Source organism: Panthera pardus, unplaced genomic scaffold, assembly GCF_024362965.1.
Source record: "Panthera pardus isolate Hobbes unplaced genomic scaffold, ASM2436296v1 HiC_scaffold_13, whole genome shotgun sequence".
Taxonomy (NCBI): domain Eukaryota; kingdom Metazoa; phylum Chordata; class Mammalia; order Carnivora; family Felidae; genus Panthera; species Panthera pardus.
In genome coordinates this window covers 159,404,704-159,422,522 of record NW_026526688.1, presented here as the reverse complement: position 1 = coordinate 159,422,522, position 17,819 = coordinate 159,404,704, and the positions used below count along the sequence as shown (strand labels likewise).

General features: G+C 41.5%; 1 pseudogene; it reads left to right on the top strand.

Annotated features, from left to right (window-relative positions):
* The first annotated feature begins 279 nt into the window (after positions 1-279).
* Positions 280-729, top strand: LOC109275503 (nucleoside diphosphate kinase B-like; annotated as a pseudogene).
* The last annotated feature ends 17,090 nt before the right edge of the window (positions 730-17,819 follow it).

Sequence of the window (17,819 nt, the reverse complement as noted above, 5' to 3'; positions counted from 1 at the left end):
TGCAGCCTTCTTCAGATTCTGTGTCTCCCTCTCTCTCTGTCTCCCCCCACTCATGCTCTGTCTCTGTCTCTCTCAAAAATGAATAAACATTTAAAAAAATAAGAAAAATAAAACTTCTAGAAGAAAACAGGTACATATCTTCATGACCTTGGATTTGGCAATGATTTCTTATATATACAAAAACACAACTACAAAAGAAAAAAATAAATACACTGGCATTCATCAAAATTAAAAACTTTTACCTCCGCTTGAACCAGTTCGAGCCCTGCCAGTTCTGTCATGGCCAACATGGAGCACATCTTCATTTCCATCAAGTCAGTCTGTATGCAGCATAGGCTGGTGGGTAAGATCATCAAGCTCTTCAAGCAGAAGGGATTCCACTTTGTGGCCATGGTGTTCCTTCAAGCCTCTGAGGAAGCAGCATTGCAATGACCTGGAAGGTTACCCATTCTTCCCTGGGCTGGTGAAATACATGAACTCAGGACTGGTGGTGACCATGGTCTAGGAGGGCTAAATGTGGTGAAGATGGAGTGAGTGATGCTTAGGGAGACCAATCCAGCAGATTCTAAGCCAGGCACCATTCACAGAGACTTCTGCATTCAAGTGGACAGGAACATCACTCATGGCAAGGATTCAGTAAAAAGTGCTGAGAAAGAAATCAGCCTATGGTTTAAGCCTAAAGAATCAGTTGACTACAAGTCTTGTGCTCTTGACTAGATCTATGAATAAGAGGTGGACAAAGCATCAGTTCCCTTTGGTACCACTTGGGAGGGAGCTCACTCCTGAAGTGTGGAGATTACCTCTTCACATTCAGTGCATTAAAACTTCCTATCCAGAAATGTACCACCCGAGTTCCTTCCTGGATTGAAGGACTTAGTCTCCCAGCTGCTGGAAATGTAGCAAGAAGACAGTGCTCAACTATCAGCCCTGTCTAGGGATTGCCTTTGATGATTAAAACTGCCTTGCCCAAAGTCAGCTTCTTTAAAGGACAGCCCACATTCAATGACTAATCAACACGGGGTGTAAAGGCCTGACCCCTCATTCCAACTTGGGACAACTCTGCAGAATCATTTCAGATCCAGATTTCCCTGTGGGGTTGGTTTGAAGCCTTTTTCTGTGTCTGCGTCACAACTCTATTTCTCCCTTTGTTCAATCCTGCTTCCTTTCCTTCCCTTTCCCAGGTGTTGATCCCAAGACTACTGTGATGTCCTACACACACACACACACACACACACACACACACACACACACACAGGCATTATCATGTGGCCAGTGATGCTTCTTGCCCCTATTGCAAAACATCAAGGGCATTAAGGGATAGGTAGCTGAAGCCTCTAGATTGCAAAGTCAGTGGCACCAAGGTTGTCCTTATAGGATTTTTTTCTTTCAATATTCTACCAGTGTATGCTGCATACACACTGGTTCCTTTACCAGTGAGCACATAAATTAAACCAATAACATCACACCCACACTAGAAAGGCAACATTCCTCTTTCAACAACTCTCTTCATGTAGATCCTTATTATCAGGGAAGGGAACACTTTCTCTATTCTTTGGAAAAGAATTCTTTCCTTGTTTGTAAAAGGGAATAAACTCTGCAAGCAGTTGTAGATTCAATGAGTTAGTGTATGTGAAGGCACAGAGCAGTGACCAGCATGTGGTAAGTACTATGCTTACCAAAATAAGAAATGAGAGTATTTCTGCACAGCAACTTCCTTTCTTATCCCAGAAGGACTCCCAGACTTAATGGTTAAAGTTCTGCAGTTTCCCTCTGTGGGAGGAGAGTTGCCTTTGAGACATCATCCTTTGAGACATTTACCTGCATGTGTGGGGGAGGCTCTCTCCCATAAATGTGTTAGAACACTCTCTGTGCTCTATGATAATGCATATTGCATTCCTCCATGATGGGACCTATTACAACACCATCATAGAGGTATGTGCTTTGTGATTTTTGAAAGGGGCGGATTTACAGTACATGAAGTTTCTTAGGCTTATTTGTCCATGAAATCCACCCTCTCCTTTTGTTGTTGAGTCATATCTGGGAACTATTTATTGTACAGTGTCCTATTGAACACATTTTTGGAAACCCTGATCTCTTCAAGGTGATTGTTTTAATCTAGGAGAATATTTTACCCAAATAACTGCAGGCTAGAAGTTAAACAGAGCCAGTTTGTGGCCATGATGCTAATAGTCATAACTACTCTTTATTGAGCACCTACTAGGTGCCAGGTATTGTCCTGAGAGCCTTACAAGCATCACCTCATTTTACTCTCTTAACAGTCCTTATAGAGATGGCCATTTTAAAGATGAGGAAATGGAAGAACAAAAAAGTTAAATAGCCTTCCAAGGTCACACAACAAATAGTGGAGCCAAGATTCAAATCCATGACTTGAAAGTCCATGAGTTTCTATTTCTGGCTTGAACATGGTGGTATAAAGGTAGTTTTTCTCTTCTTCTCTTCATTGCAATCAGCCAAAAGCAACAAAGAGTTGGAGAAACAAAGATACAAAATTCTTTTTCTTAGAAAATAGGAGATAGCTAAAACCCCAGGTATCCACTTCATTCAAAGGATTGTCTAAAGCAATAAAGGTTAAGTAAAGGGGCATGTGGGAGCAAGCAGAGAAAAAAACCTACAGCAAGAGAACACAGTGACTGTGTATCTCAGAGCTGGATGCAACTCTTGAAATAGAAGGAAACCTAACTTGCTTGTTCGCAATATTGGGGCAAGCATGCCTCACTGGTACCAAGAATTTCCCTGGGACCCTGTTTGGTATTAAAAGACAAAGATGAGCCTTCCAAGGAACCAGATGCTAGCCATGTTTGTAAGAATTCTGTCTCTGTAGGAGCACAAAAGAATCTTTGGGTTGCTAGAATTTCACTGCTGCTTACCTTCATTGCTTCGGGAGAAGCAAAACTCAACAAATTCACTTAAAACCCCAAATCAAGAATAACTCCCCTACACAAACTTTCAGTAAAGAGTTCATCAAGACAAAACTCATCTCCTGCAATGATGAAAATTAGAAAATAAACCAGTACAAGGAATTCTTCTACAAAGATCCTCTAAGGAAAAAAAAGTGAAAGAAGGCAGGAAACCAAATAGTAGACAAAGAAAATGCACTGGACTAAGTCTCTATGAAGCAAATAATAATGGTGATCAAATATTCCATCATGAATCTGTCACACATAATGAAGCAATTGCCTCTATGGAACCAGAACATAAAGCAAACAACACTAAAACTCAGGAAGGATACCATGAGATGATAGGATGAAATGAAGTGGCCAAGCTCAGATGTCAGTGCCAGCCCAGAGACAAAGCTCATGCATTCATCTGCATACAGTACTGGTAGAAGCCAAAAAAGATGATGATAGCAAATGCAAACGGTAGGCTTTTCTTGTGAGCAGAGCAGGATTAGAAGGTATATTTGGGACTAGGTGAGCTTACCTCTAGAAATCCAAGGTGGTCTGCTCTCTATAGTTTTTGGTCAGCTTAAGGGCTAACTCTAACTACAACTTTCAACAGATATCATGTATTCATAGATTGTGCCAAAGTCCCTCTTGGCTGTCAAATTGTTGCATGGTGAATGTAATCTAAAAGAATCATTACTGAAGGGTGCCTGGGGGGCTCAGTTGGCTAAGCATCTGCCTTAGGCTCAGGTCATGATCTTGTGGTTCGTGAGTTTGAGCCCTGAATCTGGCTCTGCACTGACAGTGTGGAGCCTGCTTGGGATTCTCTTTCTCCTCTCTCTCTCTGCCCCTACCCTGCCTGTGCTCTCTCTCTCTCAGAATAAATAAATGAAAAAAAAAATTTTTAATAAAAAAAAAAAAAAAAAAGAACCCTGCCTGGAGTGCCTGGCTGGCTTAGTCAGTAGAGCATGCAACTCTTGATCTAGATCTTGGGGTCTTGAGTTTAAGCCCCACAATAGGCATAGATTACTTGGGAAAAAAATCATGCCAAGGAATGATCACTATGGGTAAACATAGGAATTCTTAAATCCCTTTACACACACACATGTACGATAGACAGATGGATAGATAGACAGACAGTGAGACATAGATCTTATGTATCCTGAAAACTAAATGCGTGGGCCTACGCCTTTTCCACCAGAGACAACAAATAATGCTACTTTTCCTTCTCATTGCCCTATTATCTTAAGCCCTCATTTAGTTTGTCTTTAGGAAATCCAGTTTTGATACTCACCAAATATCATGGAAATTTCTAGAAAATTTTGACTTGCTTCCAAAGTCCATCCCTTGGTCCCACACCTCCTCAGCAATGGTCAGTCCATCTCTGAACCATCTTGGGCTACCATTTGCTCTGCCAGATCCTTCCCCCCAAGGATCCTAAAATGCCCTCCTTCTGGTTGTTACTACTTTCCCTTGAATTGTTTCATCCCAACCAGGCAGAGTCCCATCATTTCTACAGAGTACTAACTGAAACCAGGCTGTGGTGTTTAACAAAGATTTTCTGGAAGCTGGTGGTTAACTTGAGGGAATTGCAACATAGGCCTAGAATCTTCACAGGCCTTGAGCCTTCCACACAACTCCCTTGTGGAGCACAGCTTTGCTTAAACCCCAGCCTGCAATCACATAGTTAGGCCACTAAACTTTACTTCTCTCCTGACCCCATGAGTGAGTCTTTGGGTACATGTTCTTTGCCAAAAATCCAGGCCCAAGTAGAGGAAGGAACTGCCCCAATTGCACCTGTATAAAGCCCCCTTCCAGCAGCCTTGTCTTATGTTCCAGGACCTACCTTTTCCCCAGACTGATTGACAATATAAATGTCCCATTACCAACTACAGAGCTAAACTTGCCTCATCTGGGTAAATAGCTTCTTAGGAGGTCCAGGTAATTCAGTATTCTGTAGGATCACAATCTAGCTCCAGGTCAGGCATAACAAACCCAATCCATTTGTCTTTTTATAATCTCCTTTCATTCAAGAGAACAATCCTCCATCTTTTTTCAGAGTCTTGTGTCCTGATCGCCTGTTTGCACAGCAATGCACATGCATACCTTTGCCAAACATTAAAAATGATATACTGTCTATCCCATACACATGATCATTCATGGCAGTTTAGCTCCTTGGAGCCACACATATCAAAACCATCCATTCTAGAAGATGTGGTGGCCAGTCTCTGAAGATAGGCCTCAAAGAACCATACCTCCTGATATTAAATACTTGTGTAGTCCTCTCTCACATGAAATCTGAGCTAACCCCATGACCCACATATCCAATAGAATGTGCCAGAAGTGACATTGTGCCAAATCTAGGCCTAAGCATACAGAAGACCTAAAAGCTTCTACTTGAACTTTTGGAAGCTCTGAGCTACCACATAAGAAGTTAGGCTACCCTCCTGAAGAGACCACATAGAGAGGTCATGCAGATAGAGGTCCCAGCCTTCCAGTCAAATCTGCCAGGGGCTCCAGACATATGAATAATGCCATCTTGAAGGTTCCAGCCAGGTCACTATCTGACTGCAGATGCTTGAGTGGCACCAAACCATAATTTTTTAGAATGCATTGTTGGGGCGTCTGGGTGGCTCAGTTGGTTAAGGGTCCTACTTCAGCTCAGGTCATGATCTGGCAGTTTGTGAGTTTAAGCCCCATGTCAGGCTCTGTGCAGAACTCTTGGAGCCTGGAGCCTGCTTTGGATTCTGTGTCTCCCTCTCTCTCTACTCCTCCCTGTTGGCACTCTGTCTTTCTCTCTCTCAAAAATAAATAAACATTAAAAAAAAGAGAGAGTGCGTTGTTACACAACTATAAATAATTTAAATACAGCCTGTTGCCCTACATGAAATTCACAGAAAAAAAAAAAAAAAAAAGAATAGTTTGCTCCTAAGGAGAACTTTCTACCCCTCATCCTTTATCTGCTTAAGGTTGTAAAAGTGTGTTTTCCTTTTGCTATTTCAGATGTGTTAGGGACAGTTTATAATTACAGTTCAAGCCCAAAGTACCCATTATTTTCTTACCCTCTTAGCCATCTCGGTGTGGCTCATAACCTTCATAGGACAGTTTAGCCCTGACATTAGGGTACAGGAAGATCTCTCTCCTCCTTCCATCCTTAACTCCAAAGGTCAAGGCCTTTCTCTATTACAGTAAATGAGTTGGTTAAGTTAAACAAACCCACTTATGAAAGAGCATGTATTACATTAAAAGTTTTACAGGTATATCGGAGTACCTGGGTGGCTCAGTTGGTTAAGTGTCCGACCCTTGATTTCAGCTCCGGTCATGATCCCAGGTTGTGAGATCAAGCCCCACATTGGGCTTTGCACTGTCGGTGCAGAGTCTGGTTAGGATTCTCTCTCTCTCCCTTTCTGTCTTCCCCTCCCTTGCTTGCTCACACACACACTCTCTCTCTCAAAGTAAATAAATAAACATAAAAAAAGTTTTATAAGTATAAAAAAAGAAAAGAAGTACACATATATGAAATTTGAAAATATTAAGCTAGAGATGTAAGCATGAAATGAGATGTAAATGTAGTAGAATAGAATACATAGTACACCTAAGTGCAAGTTAAAACTTTGTTCTAATCTGACCTTACAACATGGCATTTGGTAAAAGCCAAGTGCACCTTGACCACTGCCTAAGGGAATCATTACTGAATCAATGGTTATATCAGGTGGCTGTCTTGCCTAAAATATGTTCTTACAACACAGAGCAAGAGGATAGTATCTTATCACCAATTCCCAATTACCCAAAAGCGATAGCAAGGGTATGCCACAGGTTGCTGACAAATTGTCTTCCACTAGTTAGCTCCCTCTCATCAGTCCTCACTTCACTATTTGGTCTTCATAATGGCCTTCTCCTGTTGGCCCACAATTCACAAGGTCTATAGGAAGACAATCTATATCTCTTCGTTCAGTCATCCATTCATTCAACAAATATTCAGTGAGTACTTACTGTAGGATAGGTAATCTTCAAAACATTGAAAACAGGGTAAAACGGAATTCTACTACCTTATCACTGCCACAATAATTACAGAACCACTTTGTAGTTCACAAAGTATATTCAAACACATTATCTCCTCTAGTCTGTCAAATTGGTGACCAAACACTTAAACCTCTCAGAGAAGACGAAGCTAATTCCGCCCACTCATCTCTAGGTTGGTAGGATTTGTTTTCAGCACTTCAGCACCATTTAATCAGGGCTATTGTGGCACTGCATTTCCAAATGTAAATGATGACAGTGACATCTCTGCAGAGAGAGGCCTAATAGTGACATCTCTGCAGAGAGAGGCCTAATAGCAATTTCTTATTGACAAGTGGTCATAAATGTAGGTGATGATGCCATTGCAAAATCACCATTTATAAATAATACAATGCACTGAAAAGCTAAATGCACCTCTGAATAACAGAAATGATGCAAGCTGACATACAGAACTAAGTGGACAGTATACTATGATAAGCATTTTATAAATACCTACTTACATCATACTAAAACCCGGGTGGGAAATTGGGGGTGGGGGTGGTGGGGGAGAGCTATACTCACGTGTTTCTCTCTGGTTCCTGCGTACTTCTCAGAATTTTCCTCAAAAAGTGGTCAGACAGTTTTATACTACAGGCCTTAGGACAATGTCCAGATTTCTTTAGATGGACCTGCTAAATTATTGAATAAGTTCAGGCAGGTGATATTACTAAATATTTTATTAGCACCAAGAAAAGCATTTTGCACATGTGGCAATATTTTCTAAAAATAGGTAAGTTCTAGAAGCTTCAGGACTAAAAAACAATGCTATGCAAAGAGTAGTGTGGATTTCTCATATTTAAAATGTGGGCATGAGCATTGTATTTGTTAAAATTTGATTCTTTCAATATGTGAAAAAGAATTTGAACACATTTGATATGGGTGGCTGAATGATGGTGGTCATTTGAAACTTGTTCCTCAGAGGTTATATCTAGAGGTCAAGAAATTTAATATCTAGTTTTATTTTTCAGACCATTGTGAAGTTAACAAATGTTGAAAGCTATTAATTTTACAGATGATGGAAAAATGATGAGAAAGAAAATGAGAATGCCTGTTTCCCTATGACTTCAAAGAATCCGATAGACATAACTTCATTCATCTAAGAAAACAACCCTGCTAATTATATTGTATGTAATTATCTTATTATATATAATAAGATAATCTCATGGTTGCCTGTTTTATAGAAAGAGAATTCAAGCCTTTGGAGAAGAATTGTGCAAAAGTGGAAAAACCAGTAAACCCCTAGATCTTTTCTTTGGCTCAGACTACACCTTCCTTGTAACTTGTGATGCATTTTCCTCCTGATCTAGCTGGTTCAGTGGATTGTGAGTTCCTCAATAGTGGGAATGTATCTCCTTCATGTTCCCATGTGTCTCCTTCATGTCCCCACTGTCCTCCTTCATGTCTCTGCTCACTTCAATTATCTTTCTATCTCTCTGCTCACTTCTCAGTCTTCTGTAGGCTTCTCTGTGAGCATGGAGTGAGGAGAAATAATAGAACCTCCACATTGGTTGGGGTCTCCCAGAGGAGAGGGAACTTGTTCCTAAACACCAGTGTCCTAGGACCTGACTGCACCCAGCATGGAGTGGGCACAGAGTATAAATGGCTTGAGGGTGCTTTGAAACCAAGAGCACCTGAGGCAGCCCCACTGACTTTCCCAGAGCCATAGAGTCAGTTGAATAAGAGCCAAATATTTCCCATGCCCTGGAAGAGATGTGAAGGTAACTGAGAGAGCAGATGAGAGAAAGTCTTATGATTACAAAGAAAAAACAGATAATTGCCTGGACCTTCTGATCAACGAACTGATGAGAAAATAAAATCACCTCAGGAAATTCCAGTGGGAAAGGTGAAGAACAACCAAAACCAAGTAGAATATGGCCATTGAGTCCCAGACACTTAGCCCTCAGATTTGAGATGCATCCCTAGAGAGAAGTAGAAAGAGACAAGGGTCTGACTGACTGGAAAGGCTTGATTAAGATTACATTTCTGGGAGCAACTGGGTGGCTCAGTCAGTTAAGCATCTGACTTCAGCTTATGATGTCATGGTTCATGAGTTCAAGTCCTGCATCGGGCTCTCTGCTGTCAGCACGGAGCCCACTTTGGATCCTCTGTCCCCCTTCCTCTGTGCCCCTCCCCACCTCATGCTTTCTCTCTCTCAAAAATAAACATTTAAGAAAGAGATTATATTTCTGCAACCCACGAGAATGGAGGCTTAAAGCTAAAAGTTAAGTTTAAAGCAAAAATTAGAAAAGTTTTGTTGCCTGCACACCCTAGAATGTATACAAAAATTTGGGGGATGTGCTATATATTAGTCTGAGTTCTCCAGAGAAACAGAACCAACAACCAAAGAAACTGTATATACCTTATGTGATTATGGAGCCTGAGAAATCTAAGATCTGCAGTCCACAAACTGGAGACCCAGGAGAGTCAATGGTAATGGTACAGTTCCTGCCTGAGTCTAAAGGCCTAAGAACCAGAAAAGCTGATGGTGTAAGTTCCAATCCAAGTCCACAGGCAGGAGAAGACCAATGTCCCAGCTCAAGGACAGGCAGAAAGCAAATTCTCCCTTCCACTCAGCCTTTGTTCTATCTAAACCTTCAGTGATTTGAAGAGGTCCACTATCATTGGGGAGAGCAGTGTGCTTTACTCAGTCTACTAATTCAAATGTTATTTTCTTACAGAAACACCTTCACAGACCCAAAAATAATGTTTAACCAAATATCTGGACACCCTATGGCTCAGTCAAGTTGACACATAATATGAACCATCACAGGCTATCATAGGTTTTACCTGTTCACGTATCTGTCTACCTAGTAGACTATACACTCCTTGTGGTAGGGACCATGTCTTTTCATCTCTGACTCTCCAGCACTTATCCCAGGGCTTGAAATACAGAGCAGTATATGTTCAGCAGATTCATCATTTTGATGCCTAGCTGAGCTTCATATTCGATGATGACAAACTCCCTTGGGGAAACAAATCCATGAGTTGCATTCATTTATCCAGGACTTCATTTGTATTGGAGATGAAGAGATGATGAAGGTAAGGGGGAGGCAGCCTGTGGAAAACCCCAGTAGACACCTTTGTTTATTAATCACTGGAAATTATAAGGTTACAATTCTAAGGTTCCAATTACTGCAAGAAGTAGCTCTTTAGTAGCTGGGGAATCAGTGCAGGATCTAACCTAAAGCAAAGTCAGGCATTTTTGCCCCAAAGCCTGAAGATAGGGCTGGTTTTAGTGCAGGTGAATTATACCTTTGCCTCCAAGGTGTGATTTTATGACTCAAGCAGCCCTTTGGAAATCCTTCCCATCTGTTTCTGCTGGGTGATGCCTGTTATTCAATTGTCAATACTCCATTCCTTTAACTTGAGACTTTGATCCTTGCTAACATGGAGACACATTTCAGAGAAATAATATTTTGAGTTGCTACCAATGCTTGGAGTGACCAAAAGAGTTAAGGAATTTTTTTTACTTTATTTATTTATTTTGAGAGAGAGAAAGAGAGAGATTCCCAAGCAGGCTCTGGGCTGCCAGTGTGAAACCCAACATGGGGCTCCAACCCACAAACTGTGAGATTATGACCTGAGCCAAAATCAAGAGCTGGACACTCAACTGACTGAACCACCCAGGTGCCCTGAGTTAAGGAATTTTTTAAATAAAAGTTGGTAAAGGTGGAGAAGAAGAGAGTAACAGGTACCTTGAGAAAGAAGCTCCAGGAGTACAGCAAAGAGACAGAATAGAAAAATCTGGGATACAGATTGTTTGCAGACTTTGTAGTTCTGCCTCTGGCCTACTGTACCTCTGCAAGAATAGAATTTGGTTCTGGACCCCGGAAGACTGGAAAAGGAGAATAGAGATGACTGCCCCTTCCCCTCTCCCTTCCTCACCATAGTCATTGGCACTATAGGAATTGCCCTGGCCTGCTTGGCAGTGGTTTTCTGTCTTAGATTAATATGTTCTTTTCTTTTCTTTTCTTTTCTTTTCTTTTTTCTTTTCTTTTCTTTTCTTTTCTTTTCTTTCTTTCTTTCTTTCTTTCTTTCTTTCTTTCTTTTAGTTTATTTTTCTAAATAATCTCTACATCCAACGTGGGGCTTGGACTCATGACCCCAAGATCAAGAGTCACACACTCCTCCAACAGAGTCAGCCAGGCACCTCTAGTTGATGCTTTTCTTTAAGCATTTTTTAAGACAGAGAGAGACAGAGCATGAACAGGGGAGGGTCAGAGAGAGAGGGAGACACAGAATCTGAAGCAGGCTCCAGGCTCTGAGCTGTCAGCGCAGAGCCTGACGTGGGGCTTGAACCCACAGACCGTGAGATCATGACCTGAGCCGAAGTCGGACACTCAACCGACAGCCACCCAGGTGCCCCTAGTTGATGCTTTTCTAAGGAAAAGAAGAGAACTGAGTTGGACTACAGTGGAAGTAAACCCTGGGGCATGTGCTAACTCTCTAAATTGTTTCCTGGGCTTGGGATGCAGAGAACTATGTAATTATGAGACTGTGATACATATAAATTGGCTTAAAGAAATTAGACATGTACACCCAATTGCCAAGAGCAATGAGAAAAGACAGACTTGTTGGAGCCCAATGGATTTGGTAGAGGCTAGCAACTTAGAGACTTGGGTTTTCTGATGAGAAGATATTGTTGAATCAAATCCAATTACTGCAAGAAGTAGCTCTCACTCTCCAAGCAAAGAAATACTGATGGCTCTGGAAAAGGCTGTGACAGGCAGGATCTGAAGGTGTATCTCAGAATTTCCTGAAAGGATGGACTGCCAGAGCAGTCCACTGTTGTCCTCATTTAACTGTCTTCTCAAATGAGGTGAAGAGGATCTGTCTCTATGTTCATCTCAGCTGTGCTTCTGTCCAATTACTGAACAAGTTATGTACCTCCTTGGTGTAGCTTAGAAACAAGTATGCAGTCATTGGGTAACTTAAGAGTCTTTGGAAATTTAGCATCTCAAAATGAAATGGAGTCAGGAAGAAGATTTGAGAGATATAACTTCCTACCTCTACTTCCTCTATGATCTTCACCCTTTCTGCCAATGGCTCTATCAACTGCTCAGCCATTTGGTTAGCATGGTAAAGTAGCTCTTGGCAGGAGCCAAGTAAATGCTTTTTGAGTGTCTATCACCACTTTATCTCAATATAGGGTTAGCAGGACTTTGGTGCTAGAGTTTGAAATGCAGTGGGTTAGTGTGCCCCCAAGGATTCCCCTTGGCAGTTTTCACAGGGGGAGAAACCACACCAGGGTGAAATGTCCCTCCACTGTGCCTGAGAGACAACTACAGGTGCAAGAAATAAGTGTGTAAGAATAAGTCCACACTGAGGCATCTGGGTGGCTGTTGAGTGTCCAACTTCGGCTCAGGTCATGAACTCATGTTTCGTGGGTTCGAGCCCCACATGCTTTCAGCACAGAGCCTGCTTTGGATCCTCTGTTCCCCTCTTTCTTTCTGCCCCGCCCCTGCTCATTCTCTGTCTCTCAAATAAATAAATAATAAATCCACACTAATGTCACGACTGAAAAAATATTGAAAAGAAATCAAAAGTCATTTGTAATGTTGGAAATGGTATCTCAGAATCAGGATAATGAAAATATCAGCAGTTTCCCCCAAATACCACTGTATTAAAGTTCTCCAGAGAAACAAAACCAATAAGATAGATATTTATATAGATATAGATTTGTGGAATTTTCTTATGAAGAATTAGCTCACATCATTACAGAGTTGTCTACAAGCTGGAGACTGAAAGCCAGTGGCATCATTTAGTCTGAGTCCAAAGGCCTAGACCCAGGGGAACCAATGACGTAAAATCCAGTCCATGGACAGGAGAAGGTGAAATGAGATGTCCCAGCTTAATCGGTGAGGCAGAAAAAATAAAAAGCAAATTCCTCCTTCCTCAGCCTTTTGTCCTATTCAGGCCCTCAATGGATTGGTTGACATTCACACACACTGGGGAAAGCAATCAATTTACTGAGTTCACGAACTCAAATGCTGATCTCATCCAGAAACACCCAGACACACCCAGAAATATGTTTAATCCCAGCAACCAAAGCCAGTCAAGTGGACACATAAAATGAGCCATCACAATCACAATCTTTAAACGTGTCATACATATGTGGATATTTAATGCATGAGAGATTTTCATATATATGTATTTTTTTTAGTTTAGCACCTTGCAATGTTTAGTTATTTTCTCCTTCACGTGGGCTTACATGGTGAATTTTTTACAAAGTATTCATCAAAAATTTCTTTATTACCTTTAAATTTTGATTTAATTTATAAGCAGTTTCACTTAAACAACATTCAAGGGATATTTTTCAGTGTAGGCAAGAGAAATGTGAAGGGAAATCCCCCCTCTCCTCACTTGTAGTTCATGTTCACAGGGTTGTCCATCCTACCACTTCCCCACTCTTCCCTTGCATCTAAAATTATCCCAAGATCATCTGGACATGTTCCCTCTAGTGAATGTCTTCTGTGGTCACTTTTTATGATCTCTGCTCCTAAGGAAGTGAATGCAGATGAAATGAGGCCAAGCCAGCATCCTTTCTCCAGCCTTCCTGTTTCCTTGCCTCTGTCCCTGCACAGGGACCCCAGAGACCAGGAAACCTCTGCCAGTCCCTTCTTCATTCCTACAGAAGTAGGTACATGTCTACCCAAAGCCTTTTCCCCCTTCTTCCTCACTGATAAACTTTTATTTTACTGCAAACGTTGGTATGTTCAGTTCAGTAACTATGGTCAGTTACTTTTCTGAGACTCTCAGGTGAATGGATGGGAGTGGGTGAATGGCAAAGTTTAGACTGGTGAGATGGAAGAGGAAGTTGAGTAGGACATCTGCAAAGCTCAAAAGGGGAAAGGGCTCACCTGGCAGACGCCTTAATATTTTCCCCTCCCGCGTCCTTGCTTGTGTATATTAAGCACAAACACACAGCCCTACATATGTTTCAAGGATATATGTGTATTCGGGAGCATATCTACATCACATCAGAGTGGGAGGCCTACAATTAAGCAAAGGAAACGGCTGGTGTGGGTGGGGAAAAGTAAATTTAAAAAAAGAGAAGGGCCCTGTACAGACTACTGATGAGAATGTATTCTGAGATTGGTGTTTGTTTAACTCAACTCTGCACCTGGTATCTTGAATAAAAGGGGAGGGGGTGGAGGAGGAAGGCAAAAAGAAAAGAGCCAGTGCAAAATGTTATTGTCAATAATCTTATAAAATTCTGCAGTATGACACATGGAAAACATTCACCTGGCATCAACTGACTCAGGAAACCAAGAGGAACCAAGAGAAAACTCTTCTAGCCTCAAATCTTGTGCAGTCTGACTTCACACCTGGGAGCTCTCAAATGTCCAGTGGTACAGCAGCCAGGGCTCTGTGGATGACTAAGGCGAATTCTCTGCTTGCGGTACCTTTCCCTGCAGATGTGAACAGGAACCCCATGGTTCAAATCTAAACACTGGATTCCCTTTCCGGATACTCTGTCCTGGTCTTGGGCTCCTACCCAGCTTCAGGGCTTTGATCAGTCTTTACACAGCTGTCCCTTTTAGGACTCAATAGACCTAATTTCCTGTTTAGGTTTTGTCCTCCCTGGGGGAAATTGCTGGCTGCCTTCTTCCTCTAAGCAGAGGTGCATAAACTTAAATGTTAAATAAAACCTCTGTTCTGTGAAAGAGGTTTTTGACTGAAGAGCCTTACAATAGAAGCCTAAGGGGGAGTATGGCAGGCTGTGTGTTGGTAACTGCCCATGAGCCATGTTCCCGGCATTCATACCCTCTCCTTGATTCTTGATGGCTCTGTGACCTGCTTTAACCACTAGAATGAGGCAGAAGTGATGTTGAGCCAATCTGAGGCCTAGAACTTAAGAAGGCCTGGAAGCTTTTGCTTTCACACTTCACCCTCTGGGAGAAGCCAGCTGCCATGTGGTAAGAAGGCTGACCACTCTGAGACCACCACACTGTGAGGAAGCTCACAGAAAGTTTTCCAGTGGTTTGTTATCCAACACTAGATTACCCAAACAAAGAGCTACTATACTCATACTGTATTTAGGGTTTAAAAATTGATTTAGGGGGAAAGGTAGTATTTCTTCACACAAGGAGAATGGTCTTTTGACAAATGATCTTCTAATTGAAGCTTAAAAGCAGTGCATGTTACTGCAGAATTTTGTGTGACAACTAACTTCATCCTGCTGCATGTCTCCTCCTCTGTCTCCTCCTGTCCCTTCACTGCCTCCCACCCCCTGGATTTGCCTTTTGCTTCTCCACTCCTGTGGGTTTGCCTCTGCCATCTGTGGGTAATGGCTCCCCCTGCATCTCTGTGTATCAAAACCCCACCAGTTCTCCTGAAACACTGTGAAGTAGAACCAGACTGTGGAATTTCCCATGAATGCTGCAGCCCCCAAGAGGGCTCCTCTTGTCCTCTCGCCTCCATTCCCAAAGCATTTCTAGAATAGAAAACTCATTTGGCCATTAGCCATTGGGTAACATCATTTCTCTTACTGTCTTGAAGTGATATGTGAATATATTTTGATTTAACTTTATACCAGTTTATTTCCTGTTCCCCGAATCAGACTGTAGCTTATCAGGCACAGGAACACACGTGTGTCTCCTCAATAGAAAGTCAGTAAATGTCTGTTGATTTCTACTGTACTTTCCCATCACCCATCCAAGGGACCCAATAATTATATCTTTTCTTTTCGTTCTTTCTTTCTTTCTTTCTTTCTTTCTTTCTTTCTTTCTTTTTCTTCTTGAAGTCTGAAATTGTACTTTGGCAACATGCACTTTTTAATTTATTTTTTTATTGAGATACAATTGACATATAACATTCCATCAGTTTTGTATTTCTTTTTTATTTTTTTAATTTAATTTTATTAAAACATTTTTTTAATGCTTATTCATTTTTGAGAGACAGAGAGAGACAGAGCATGAGCGGGGAAAGGGCAGAGAGAGGGAGACACAGAATCTGAAGCAGGCTCCAGGCTCTGAGCTGTCAGCACAGAGCCCAACGTGGGGCTCGAACTCACAAACCATGAGATCATGACCTGAGCCGAAGTCGGACACTCAACTGACTGAGCCACCCAGGCGCCCTTAATTTTATTTTTGAGAGAGAGAGAAAGAGAGAGAGAGAGAGAGAAAGCAAGTGGGGAAGGGGCAGAGAGAGAGGAAGACAGAGGATCTGAAGCAGGCTCTGTGCTGACAACACAGAGCCCAATGTGGGGCTTGAACCCATGAACCATGAGATCATGACCTGAGTTGAAGTTGGACACTTAACAAACTGAGCCACACAGGCACCCCTTGTATTTCTTTTTTAAAGCTTTCATTTCCTATCAAAATATTGTAATGATTTGAAATGTTTGTCCAAGACAGAGAGGGTTCTGGGAAGTGGAACCTACTATTTTAAAACTGATGTGAGGGAGCAAGAATTTCTGTCCCATTCAAGAGTCGTTCTTCTAGCTGGACTAAGAATCAAATTGACATGAGACAGATAAATGGGAGAAAATAAAATTTAATAGTGTGCATTTGGGGAATCTACAAAGACATGGAAATTCCAAAGACAGACATAAAGGTATATATATTATCCTGAACTAAGGAGAAGGAGGTAGGGGTCTGGGACTCCAGAGGAAAGAAATGCACTTCACAGGGCAATTAGAAGAAGAGCCGATGTTTGGTAATTAGATGTTTGCCTGCCTTACAGATGGGTCATGCAGATAAAAATTATCTCTGGTGATAACCCTTATTCTAGGAAAGACCCCCAATTTAGATTCTTCTATGTACTTAAGGGAGGGGCAAAATTTTCTCTTGAGCTCATAGAGTCTCGATTGCTTTCAGCTCAAAATAATCTTCATGCCAAAGTGGCTCATCTTGGGGTGCCTGGCTTCAACCCCTACACTGGGAACGTCGCATGAAAACTGGCATAAGTTGGCCACCTCACTTCTATAGGTTATTGCCACATCTAATTCACATGGTGCCCCACCCAGGGCTCCAACTGCAGAAACTGCAGAACGGTTGCCCAATCCTGTTTTCACATAAACTGCACCTGCACCCAGTAAAGTTCAAGCAGGTGGTCTCCTAAACAAGTTTCACTATCATTTAAATTTGATAGAAAGGTTTTGGAAAACCATTTGTGGTAATTATACATTAGCATAGTGGAGGTTGTATTCATGGTAGCAGCTATAAAAAGGAAGGATAAAAATTTGCTGGATTCTCTCCAGCGTGGTTCTACAGAGGGAAGCTCTATATGTCACATGTCCTCCAGAGCACATGCCCTCCAGACTCCAGAGAGAGACCCCATAGTCTGTCATGTAGCAAAGAAAAGTCACGCGCTTCACTATATGTCTTCCTAGCATTTATTACATATATTGTAATTTGCTTCTTTACATGTCACTCTTTCCTTCCCACTACTGTGAGCTCGTCAAAGACAAAGACTGGTGTGTTTATTTGACAACATTTATAAAACACATATGAAGTGCCAGATTGTATTCACTGCTTTTTACAAATGTTAACTCATTTAATTCTTACTTCTCTCTTAGTGGATAGATGCAATTTTTATTCCCATTTTACAGATGAGGTAACTGAGGCACAAAGTGATTAAGTAACTTGACAAGCTAATAAGTGACAGAGTTGAAATTTGAATCCAGGCAATCTGGCTCCAGAATATGCTTCAACCTTGACACAGTCCTGCTTAGTCCTTATTTATTGTTACATCCACAGTACCTAGCCCCATCCCTGGCATGAGACTCAATGAATATTTATTAAAAAATAAATAAGTGAATAACTCCCATATGTAAGATAATCATATGTCCAGGATATTCTTGGAGAGTTCTAATTTTAAACATTCTGTTTTCAAAATACGCATTAAACCATG